The following is an 11,208-nucleotide window of genomic DNA, read 5'->3' as shown; positions in this document are numbered from 1 at the left end:
TATATTATCAACTATTTTTAATTGAGCAAGGTATTTACATATACTTGTGTATGTATATAGTTGAGGGATTATTTTAACGGGAATGAGAAAAAAAAAGGCGGCTATGCAATAGCAAGTGCATATGAATAGAAGAGAGTTTTACTATTTTTGGAACATTACATCACTATACCTTCTTTGGAAAGAACTGAAGGTAAAAAGAAAAAGAATCAGAAACAAATCTTCAAGCCAAGGTGAGTGTTATGGCTTTATGTATCCAAATATATTATGTTGGGCTTATGATTCAACTTTGTATTAGAAATGTTTTGCTTCAAATTGAGAAAAGTACATCCGGCTGTAAGGCCGTTCGGATACGGTCGTAGCACCATCCAGAGACGTCCGAATATGATGGTCATTCGGAGATGTCCGGATACGGTTGTAGCGCTGTCCAGAGACGTCCAGATACGTTTTAGTCCGATTATAGTGTTGTCTGGATACGCGTTCTCATGCGGCTATAACGCCGTCCGGATACGCATTCCCATCCGGTTATCATGCCGTCCGGATTCCTTATCCGGCCAAAAAGAGTTGACCGGATTCTTAATTATCCTGATAAAGTGTTGGAAATTTTTATATTTTATCTGACTAAAAGAGTTGTTCAGAGAAAATCTTTAATGTTTGACAACCGCAATAGATGAACTGGCGGTGTAACCGTGATTGATGAATGATGAAATTTTATATTAAGAACCAGGTTTGTTAAAATCTTAGATTTTGAAATATATTGTTTGTATGAGAAAGATACACTCACTAGACCTTTTGGTCTAACGCTCAATTATTGAACTAATTTTTTTTTGCCGGTCATCTATCACCACAAGACAAAGGTAAGGGAAAAATGTAATGAAGTGTTATTTAAATGTTTGTACTGTATCTTGACAAAGTTTTTTTAATCCATATTTTCTCTTGTTATGTAAACACAGAGTTTTTGGGTTATAATACCACAGCTACGTTTATAGATGAGTGTTTGTTGTGATTTATATCATGGATAGAATTGTGGGTTGTTACAGTTGGTATCAGAGCCTTAGTTTAAGGGATCTAAGTATTTTCTTCATACTTAGACTTAAACTAGAGGTGTGGAATATGTGATAATAGGTTTCACTGAGACTATGAACATGTGAATATGTTATAGCTGAACCTATTATGAGAATAAGTATGATAAAGTTAGATTACATGTGATTGATGTAATCGTGTGTTACAAATATTAGACCCATGGGTAAACATGTTATCATACTTTGATATGTGAATAATCGTATGTGTGTTTATTGTTACAGAAAGGACGTTAAAGTGATACGAATACTAAGAAAAGATGGCAGATAATATTAATCAATCAGGATAGACTTCTATCTGACATGGAAGAGGTCGGGGAAGAGGAATGATAAACCGAGAAGAGGACCCGGAAAATGTTATGACTATCGAAACACGAAGTCGAAGTAGGGGCCAAGGAAGGGGAAGAAATACTCAACCAGAAACTCATATAGAACAAGAATTATCGGCACAAGAGAGTTCTATGTTAGGTCGTGGAAGAGCTAGAGCAAGAGGTAGAAATAATGCTCATGATCCTGGTTTTATTACCCAAGAAATGTTGGTTGCTGAATTGGGAAAATTTCAAGAAAGTTTGGTAAGTTTGTTGGGACGTTTGGCACAAAATAATCCGAAAGAAGTAAGGGATCTAGATTATCAGGAAGAAGCCGGAGCTAGTACACCGACAACAGATACACCCGTACCCCTTACTTCATCCTCAGTTGAGAAAGGAGAGGATATCAAGATGTTTCTTGCTTGTAAACCTTCTAAAATTTCCAGATAACGTGATCCTGTTAAAGCCATGTGCTGGCTTAAAGAAGTTGAGTTAAGTCTGCAAATCAGTAAAGTGCAGAGGAAGATAAAGTTATGTTTGTTGTATCTCGACTGAGGTCAAGTTCTCTATATTGGTGGGAGATTTTATCAAGTTCATATCCAAATACTTTAAAGACTATGTTATGGGAGGAATTTGTGGTAGAATTTAAGATGCAATATTGTCCTGAAGCGGTTGTACAAAAGTTAGAAGATGATTTCCTTCATCTGGAATAAGAAAACATGTCAGTTCGTCAGTATACGGAAGTCTTCATGGAACAGCCTCGGTTTGTAGAAGCATATATTGTATCTGAAAGCAGTAAAGTTAGAAAGTACAATGCCTCATCCACCATATCCACCATACGAAACCAATCCTTGATGAACACCCTTGCTACCCTCACGGCCCAGGCAACTGCGACCGATGAGGCCATAGCTTCCATCACCACCCAACTCAATACCATAACCACTACCCTCACCACACTCCCAGCCACCATACTTGCCCAAATTCCTCAACCTACCCCACCAACCACATCATTAGATGCATCCATCGCCTCAATCTCCACCCAAATAACCAACATACACACTACCCTTTCCTTAATTCCAACCACCATAATCTCTCAAATACCTCAACCAACCCCTCCTCTACCCCCCTCTGCAGCTCCATTGTTTGATGAAGCCTTTACATCCTTCACTGTAAAGGTGAGGAATATGTTAGCCTCCCTCAACATCCTACCATCTACATCCACATCAACCTTCATTCCACCTCCCGCGTTGACATCAACCACCACCCCAACAGATTATGCCACAAAAGCCGATATGAGGGTTCTCTCCAAGGCACTTATCTCATCGTTCAATGAGATAAGTGCAAAGTTCGTGGCCAGAGCTGTTGAGCCAACCAATGTGTTGAAGAAGAGTCTCCTCCAATAGCAAGATCGTACAAACTCTCTTCTTCGCTCAATGGACCAAAGACCGAGTACGAACGTTAGCCGACCACATAAGGTTATGGAAGAAGAACAGGACCAGAGCCTCCTGCTCATCCTGCCGCCCACTAAAGAGGCCAAGGCATGAGGATCCAGACCCAAATGATCATGGTCTAGGTCCTCATGAGGGGGAGAACCTGGCTGCTCAACAACCAATGGAGTCCGTTGTACCACCACCACCACCAGCACCATCTCAAAACCAACCAACCTCCACATCCCAAGGAACCCAAGCTAGGGAACCAGAGGCTCGGCCCTCTGCAGATGTACGCAATGTACATGTTCCCATAGCTAGCACCCAAGAACCCATCGAGGTGAGTTCTTCATCCTATGAAAACCCGTCCACCCCTCACCTAGAAACTAACCTACCCTTAACTCCATCACCAACCTCTCGTCACACAGAACCTTCCATCACCCTACCCATCCAACAAGAACCTATTATCACCCAACCTACCTCACCTCAGCTACCACCCATCCAAACAGAACCCATTGAACCAGAAACAACCCAACCAGATCTTAATGAACCATAAATACCCTAAACAGAACCAACCCAACATGAACCATCATAACTAGAATCCATTACCATTCCATCACCTCAACCCTCAACTCATACACAACCCTTAGCCCAAACACCACCCACTACCCAACCACCGTAGGTGCTAGCGAACATTCCCTCCTCATCGAGGCATCCTCCTCAAGGGGTAGTTGATGAGATTATTGCAAACATGGAGTTGCTAAGGAGACGTCCAGAGATGCCACCAAGGGAGCCAGTGATGATGGAGAATATCTATCAGTACTTACATCACAATCGCGATGAAAGTTTGGTACTCAATCCTCCCATGCTATCACTAGAGTCGATGAACCTCTTGCACCACAGGTTTGTAAGACAAATGACCAATCCACCATAGGCCGCCTTCTCAAACGATGGAATCAAGACGGTTATGGACATCAAAATGAGGACCTTTGCTAACAGAGCTATCAAGTACATCGAGTACACTGTGGAGCGAGCTCATGGACAGGTCAGCATCTTCAGTGACAATGACTTGATCAATCTCAATCCATGGGACTTGATTGATCTATATGCACACATGGCTCAATGACAGCATCAAGGAATCAGATTTGGGATGGCAAACCGAGCGATTGTTCAAACGCTGGAGACCTTGGTGAAACACAGAACAAAGAGAGATTTCAAATTGCTCTCAATCTTGGCATCGATAGACTATCCTGCACTCCTCCCGATGAAGACTTTCCACGCCTACAAAAGAAGAGATTTGCCATAGTCTTAACTCAACCAGAGCTTAGATTGGTGTTTAAGAACGAGTTTGGTGTGAAGAAATTCTTTCGATTGACTGAAGCCTTCAAGTACTCGACCACAACACTTGAATGGTTTTAGAAGGTCATCAGAGAAAGATTGGTCAGATCTCATGTGCCGATGGGAGAGGGACAACAACTTATTCATGAGATCTCAACAGTCATTTGATTCAGAGAACTGTTGATGCGCTTCTGGGAGATAACACAAGGAGATCATGAATGAAGTTTTTTTGTATTGTAATATCTTTTTATTCCATCACTTGTAACAATTCATCCATCACAATCCAATGAAGTTTTTTTGGCAAAGGATGTTTTTCTTTAGCTTAGCCTCTGTTCATCACTTATGCTTTGAATGTTCATAAATTAGCTTATGTTTGTTCTTTCATTACTTAGGGGGAGATTGTTAGACCCCATAATTTTTATGTGTAGGAGTAATGAAGAACAACAAGTAATGAAGAACCAGAAGGCCAATGGAAGACTGCCAGGCAAAATGGCTAAGTGTTCTATACAACCAGAGGGTTGTTGAATCGACCAGAGATGCGATGAATTGAGCATCTTCATAACCCCTCTAGTTACCAACACTTGGAGTCTTCTATAAACAGTTCAACCAGAAGCATGCGATGAAGATATCAAGATAAGGTTGAATAACGCCCCATGGAAGACAGATGGAGATGACAAATCGACAGCTGGATTCTACAAAGTTTTATCTTGTTTTATTCATTATCCATGTCTAGATAAGCTTTATCTTTTCCTAGAAGATTTGCTAGATGTTCTCTCTAGATAGTTATCTTCTTGTTTAGCTTTCTAGTATAAATAAGTGTTAGGCCTATTGTAATCGGTTAACGCTTTTCACTATCATTTTGGAATAAAGTGAATCTTTTGGCACTCAAGTATATTCTTTGAATATTCATATTTTGTTCTTGAGTGTTCTTCATTTTATTCATTCACACGACATAATTAGGTAGGTTATTCTTAATTTAATTATTAGTGTTATTGAGAGACCTGGGATCAACAGAGATAACACCCCTGATGCAAAGGAAAGGTCGAATATAACACTGAGATCTATCAATAATTTTTTGGAGTTTCGCGAGCTTCTTAAGAGGTTCAATAAGCTTCAACGCATCTAGGCCTTCTTCTTGTAAGCATTTTTTTCTATATTTTCAAGCATTGTATTTTCTTTTCTTCACATTGTAATCTTTAGATAGAAAATGTAAAACAGAGGTTTTTTTTCAACCTCTGGCTTCGATTAGACTTGTGTTTTTTAATTCTAGTAAGAGTCTGTCTTAGTTACATTTAGTGGGAGATTGTTAGACCCCATCTTGTGAAAGTGTAAGTAAGAAGCCTCTTACTCTAGTCCATAGGACTTAGTCTTTAGAAGCAGTCTGGACTAAGAGCTCTCATGCAGAAGAAGTCAAGAGACAGGGCTCTTACTCAAAGAGTCAAGGATCTCACATACAGAGCTCGCGCTCAATTCCGTGGACTATCAAGTCTTAAGCCTGAAAAAGCTTAAGCGCTTGATAGAGAGCTACACTCCAGACACAGAGCTTTTGCATATGCAAAGATTCTGCATAGTACATGCAGAGCTTCTGTATAGTATATGCAGAGCCTCTGTATAGTACATGCAGAGCCTCTGGTCTCCCAACTCCATGGAAAACGCACTTAGTTCAGATATTCTCGTAAACGTCAAAGAGAATCAAGTCGGCTTGACTTAGTCTGCTTCACTTTTCAAGGGTAGTCAACGATAAGGATGCGAATTCAGCGATAAGAGTTTCAAGCCACAATTCAAACATAGTCTGTTTGACTTAGGCGTATATAAGGAGGCATCATCCTCAGGTTACAAAAAACTGTGAGTGCGGAATAAGATAATAGCCAGTTCTTGTGAGTATACATTTTAGATTGAGAGATATTATTTTCTCATCTAATAAATGCATCCAACATATTCAAAGTCATTTAGTGTTCATATATTTGTTGAATATTTTGTTTGATCATTTCAGTACACTGTTTTATTCCATTCATATTCTTCTTAAGATTGTCTTCTGAAAATTAAGAGTATCTGGGTTCCAACAATTTGAAGCGATATTCAGTGATTACAACCTAGTCAACATATGTGTGAAGACTTCACAAGCCTTAGTGAATGCTGAAGAGACCTCCAACGTTATTCGAGCATTCAGCGATCAAATGAAGCTTGCCATGCATGATTGTTTTTGTCCTTTCCTTCCACACACAAAGGAGAAACCCATACCCTCTTAAGAGTATAGTACACCACGGAGCCGATTAGTCGACTCTAGTGCCCACCAATTCTATGAAAGGATGTTTGCTCATGAATAGACAAAAGTACTATTCACTGTAACAAAGGACAAGCTTTCCTCTAAAAGCTTGACACGTGTTCTGCCTCTTCTGAATTACATTTAATGCAATGGATATAAATAGATGAGTGCTCTCTCAACTCATGCAAGATGCGATACAAGCAAATTAGAATTCCTCTCTCTAATTTTAAGAAGCATACCTAAGAAGAACAGACTTCTAGTCTTATCTTTTTCGAAAAATCTCATATATTTGCTAAGTGTATCTGTGTGTATTTATAGATTGTTTTATATATGTTTTCTTTACCTTGTCTATTTCACAAAGAATTTGTATTGATCTTTCTTTATATATATATATATATATAGAATGAAAGTTAGTGTGTTTAAATTCATCCCCCCTCCCTTTCTACAAACTGATCACCTCTAAACTCTTGTAGATCTGGGTAGGACCAACAAGTGGTATCACAACAGGCCTTGCTTTTCGTATTGTTTTGTTATTTAATTACATTTTATTATCTCTTCTTCTTTAGATAATTTATTGCTTTTCAAATAGCTTTACAAAACACCAGCACCAACTTTCACGACAATGGCTCTCTTGCCAAACCTCCCCGATTCATTAGAGACAACTTTAGTCTCTGGAAGAATCAGTTGTCTCTCTTTTTGGAAGGTGTGGATCCTGAAATTTCACACTATATAGAATACGGACCCTATGTTCCATATGCTATATCTCCGGCTGTCGTTGAAACTGCTACGACTGTCGCGATTCCTGAACGGCAGATTCTAAAGCTTTCTCATCAATGGAGCAATGAAGATAAGAAAAAAGTGGCTATAGACACTCGTGCGAGGTCTATAATAGCCATGTATCTTCCCGGTGAGGTTTATCAATCTGTGATGAAGTTAAGAACCTCAAAAATCATGTAGGACACACTTTGTGTTCAATATGAAGGTATTTCTCAAGTACAAGAGTCGAGGAAAATAAATTTACTAAGATAATATGAAAGCTTTCTTTGTGGAAAGAATGAATCATTTTCTAAAGTAGATTAGCACTTTAACTGTCTCCTTATCGACTTGAGGACAGTTGGAAGAGAATATTCCAACTCCGAGACACTGACAAAGTTTCTGGAATGCTTGCCAGAATCATGGGATATATTAAAAAAAAGGGGGAGTATGTAACAATGAATGAAATATCCAATTCCGAACATTATAAAGGGGAATATGATGTAAAGATCAAGGGGGAGTAACTTCAATAATTACAAGAGACTCAAAAGAAGTGCGACTGGAGATGTTTACGAAAACTATTCCGATGCTATAATTTCTGAGAGATGTTGAATGTGAAGATCATCTTTACAACAGTTTACTGAAGATTAATTCTGAAGATTGTTATTGTTTCTGATCTATATTGTCAAAAGAGAAGATCATCGTTGGTCTACATTCAAGGGGGAGAATGTTAGAAGATCTTTCTCAACTAACGATCGTCTGAAGTTTTCTAGTTGAAGTTTGTTTTTGAAGAAGATATAGTGTGCTTAAAGTTTCAAAGTTCAAACAGGACTCAAAGCGCGGAACTTCTTTCAAGTCTGAATAGAAAGGGTGAGAATGTTAGGACTGACTATAGTTTGACTTGACCATTTGTGTATTGTTTGACCCTATAAATAGGGTGTTGGTTCTTGTAATTGTAGAAGGATGCTCATTGTAAATTCATATACGTAATAGAGAGTTTGACTAGACTTTGAAGATATTGACTTTTTCTCTCTACTTCTCCTACATGTTCTTGATTGTAAATTCAGATTTGCCATAGATATTGAAGCTTTATTGAAGATTGATCATTGTTAGGGACTACAATTGGTATCAGAGCAGTGTGTGCACGCAATCAACAGAAGAAATCAACAAATATGATGAATTTTTTTAAACTTTTCTATGTTCTTAATTGTGTTCATCTTGTTCTTTATTTTTTTTATTTTGATCCAATGTTTTTTAAAAAATTTGTGTTTTTGGGTTAATTTCGGAATCAAAATGTGCCGAAACACTTTGTGATTCTTTGTTATTCACAAAGATTTGTGATTTGATCATTCGTTTTTTGTTTTTAGTGAATTTTTGTGTTTTTAAATTTTTTTTTTGTTCTTGAAAATTTCTTGAAAATCAGTTTTTGATCTTTTCTAATGATTTTTTTTGTTATTTTGTGTTTGTGTCCAGCCCAACCGGATTAGGCCCATCCGGTTTAGCCTTTATCAATCAAAGCCCAAATGGATCCAAGAACATAAGTCCAAATCGCTCACAGGTTTTGGCCGGATTAGACTGTTGTGTCTTTGTGACCGGATTTCCAAATTTCTTGGTTGTGTTGTGCTAGTATAACTCTAATCGACTGGTAAATCGCTGACTTGAGCGGATTTTGTCCGAATTCATACATCTCTTAAGCAGAATTGTCCGAATTCGTATATCACTTGAGCGGATTCTGTCCGAATTCGTACATCACTTGAGCGGATTCTGTCCGAATTCGTACGACCTTTGAGCGGACTATTGACCGGATTTAGCTTCTGTGGTGAGCGATTTAAGCTAAATCGCATGTAAAGGTTGGTAAATAATTCAGATCTTAAACTGGGATTTATGTAAATTGCTCAGGCTGTTGAAATCGGAGACCATCTTTCTGGTAAATCACTGATTTTATCACTCACTGTTCATAATCTTGATCGATTTAACCTCATTTGAAGATTCTTCTCACCCATTTTAATCAATTCGTATACTGTGTTGATTGGTTTTGGATTAAATCGCATGTATCAGTTCTGTTAGGACTGAGAAATTAGTATTAATCGTATTCGTCTTGAAAGTTTATAAATAGTCTAATTGTAAAAAAGTCAGCGTGTTTGACTTTTCTTATAGGTTTGACTTTGACCTTGTTTTTGTTAGTTTGACCATATATATAGGTTGGTAATCTTTGTAATTAGTGAAGAGGAGCTTAATTGTAATAATACTTTGATAATTGAGAGTTTGACCAGAGCTTATATGTGTTGACTTTCTTTCTCAATATTCATCATAATGTTCTTGAATGTTTATCTTAAATCTGCCATGGATAGAGCTTATTGAAGATTGATCAGATATTGTGGACACACAATTGGTATCAAAGCAGGATGCAAGAAATCAGATGAAGAAATCGATCAGATAAGTGTTTTTTAATTTCTGAATTTTTTTTGTTCTTCGTGTTCTTCATGTTCTTGAATTTTTTGTTGATTTTGATCCCATTTTTTCATAAAATCTTGTGTTTTGGTGTTAAAAATATGATCAATATGTTCGAAATTGTGTTGTGAATCTTTATTGTTCACAAATTTTTGTGTTTTGATCAACTTTTATCAAGATTCAATCGGATTTTTTGTGTTTTTAAATTTTTTCGTGTTCTTGATTTTTTTTTAAAATGTCAGTGTTTTGATCCAATTTCTCTTAAATTTCTTTTAGTTTTTCTGTTTTTGTTAGTTTTAATCTGTTTTTTATTTTGAGTTTGTTTTTCTTTGTGTTAAACCGCCCAAGTCTTTAAAGCCCATCTTCTAGGCCCAACCGGTTTAAGCCATCCATTATCTTCATCTAAACCGCACAGGTGCACACAGAAGAAGCTTAATCTTTCATTTTTTTTAACCGGTGGTTGATCTTTAGTTTGATTCAAAGCTTCCTCGGATTTGCAAGTGTATCAAGCGGAGAGGTAAACCGCACATTGAGCGGTATTCATCAACACCGCAGAAGCCTTGCCCGGTATTCATCTACACCGGTCACCATTTGACCGGATTAGGGTTCTGATCCATTCAGCAGGTAAGTCCTCCGGTTTACAGTTTATATGTGAGCGGTTTAGAACTTGTTGTGCATCGAACTAGTTTGAGCGGACTTCTAATCCGTTTAATTTCACTTACCTAGTTTCATAAATCGTTCAATCCTATATTGGTAATGAATTGAATGCTATGCTGTTCTGTCCGGATTAGGTTCCTTCGGGATTAGTTCATACATATGTGTTTTGATTTAATCTCTCTCATCAATCGAAATCTTGTCTGGATTTGAATTTCATTGTTCAATAGTCAAATTTATAGTTCTTCTGTTTGGGAAATAATCTTTGTCCGTACTCACTGGATATTTGATTTATTCAAATTTTTGCTAATTCCTCATCAATAGCATCAGACTTGTTGGTTTGGAAGCTGTTTGTGTTGAGATGAAACAAGAACAGTAGCAGCGAAGTTGATTGAATAAGCAAGTTTAAAGGACAGTGTTGTATTGTACAGCAGCATACACTGTCTTGCTTAATACACCATTTTTGACAGCAACCATTTTCACAGCAGGTTTGGGATTAAGTGTTGTTTAGATAGCAACTATATTTTGAAACAGCAACAAGAACGACCACAACTGTGTTGACTTGATTTGGTGGTTTTTGTTTTAAGAATTTGTTGTGTTTGTGAATTGATTTCAAATAGTTTGTTGTTTTGCTTTCAATATACATGTTGTGAACCTGTTAAGTTGTTGAATACACTGTTGCTTGAATTGCCCAAGTCACTAGATGAACAGATTTTAGTTGTCTCACACATTGGATAAATCATCTTTTGTACTGTTCTTGGAAGCTAGCAGATCTTGACAGCTTCATCTTGACAGATTCAAATCTGTTTTCTGTGTGTGTGATTTGAAGTAGACTAACTTCATTTTGACAGCAACTATATTTTGACAGCAACTATATTTTGACAGCAACTAGATTTTGACAGCAACTTCATTTTGACAGCAACTTCATTTTGACA

At 37.5% G+C, this 11,208-nt stretch overlaps 1 long non-coding RNA gene across 1 annotated transcript in view; it reads left to right on the top strand.

The window, feature by feature from the left end:
- Positions 1-10,102: 10,102 nt before the first annotated feature.
- Positions 10,103-11,208, top strand: part of LOC112503649 — a 2,184-nt gene continuing 1,078 nt past the window's right edge. Inside the window, exon 1 of the long non-coding RNA XR_003068042.1 lies at positions 10,103-10,243. This is a non-coding gene — a long non-coding RNA (uncharacterized LOC112503649). The remainder of the gene's footprint in view (positions 10,244-11,208) is intronic.

This window comes from Cynara cardunculus, unplaced genomic scaffold (assembly GCF_001531365.2).
Source record: "Cynara cardunculus var. scolymus isolate 2C unplaced genomic scaffold, CcrdV1 Un_Scaffold_3471, whole genome shotgun sequence".
In the NCBI taxonomy this organism is placed as follows: domain Eukaryota; kingdom Viridiplantae; phylum Streptophyta; class Magnoliopsida; order Asterales; family Asteraceae; genus Cynara; species Cynara cardunculus.
Note: the sequence above shows the minus strand (reverse complement) of the source record. Positions and strands in the feature narration are given on the sequence as shown.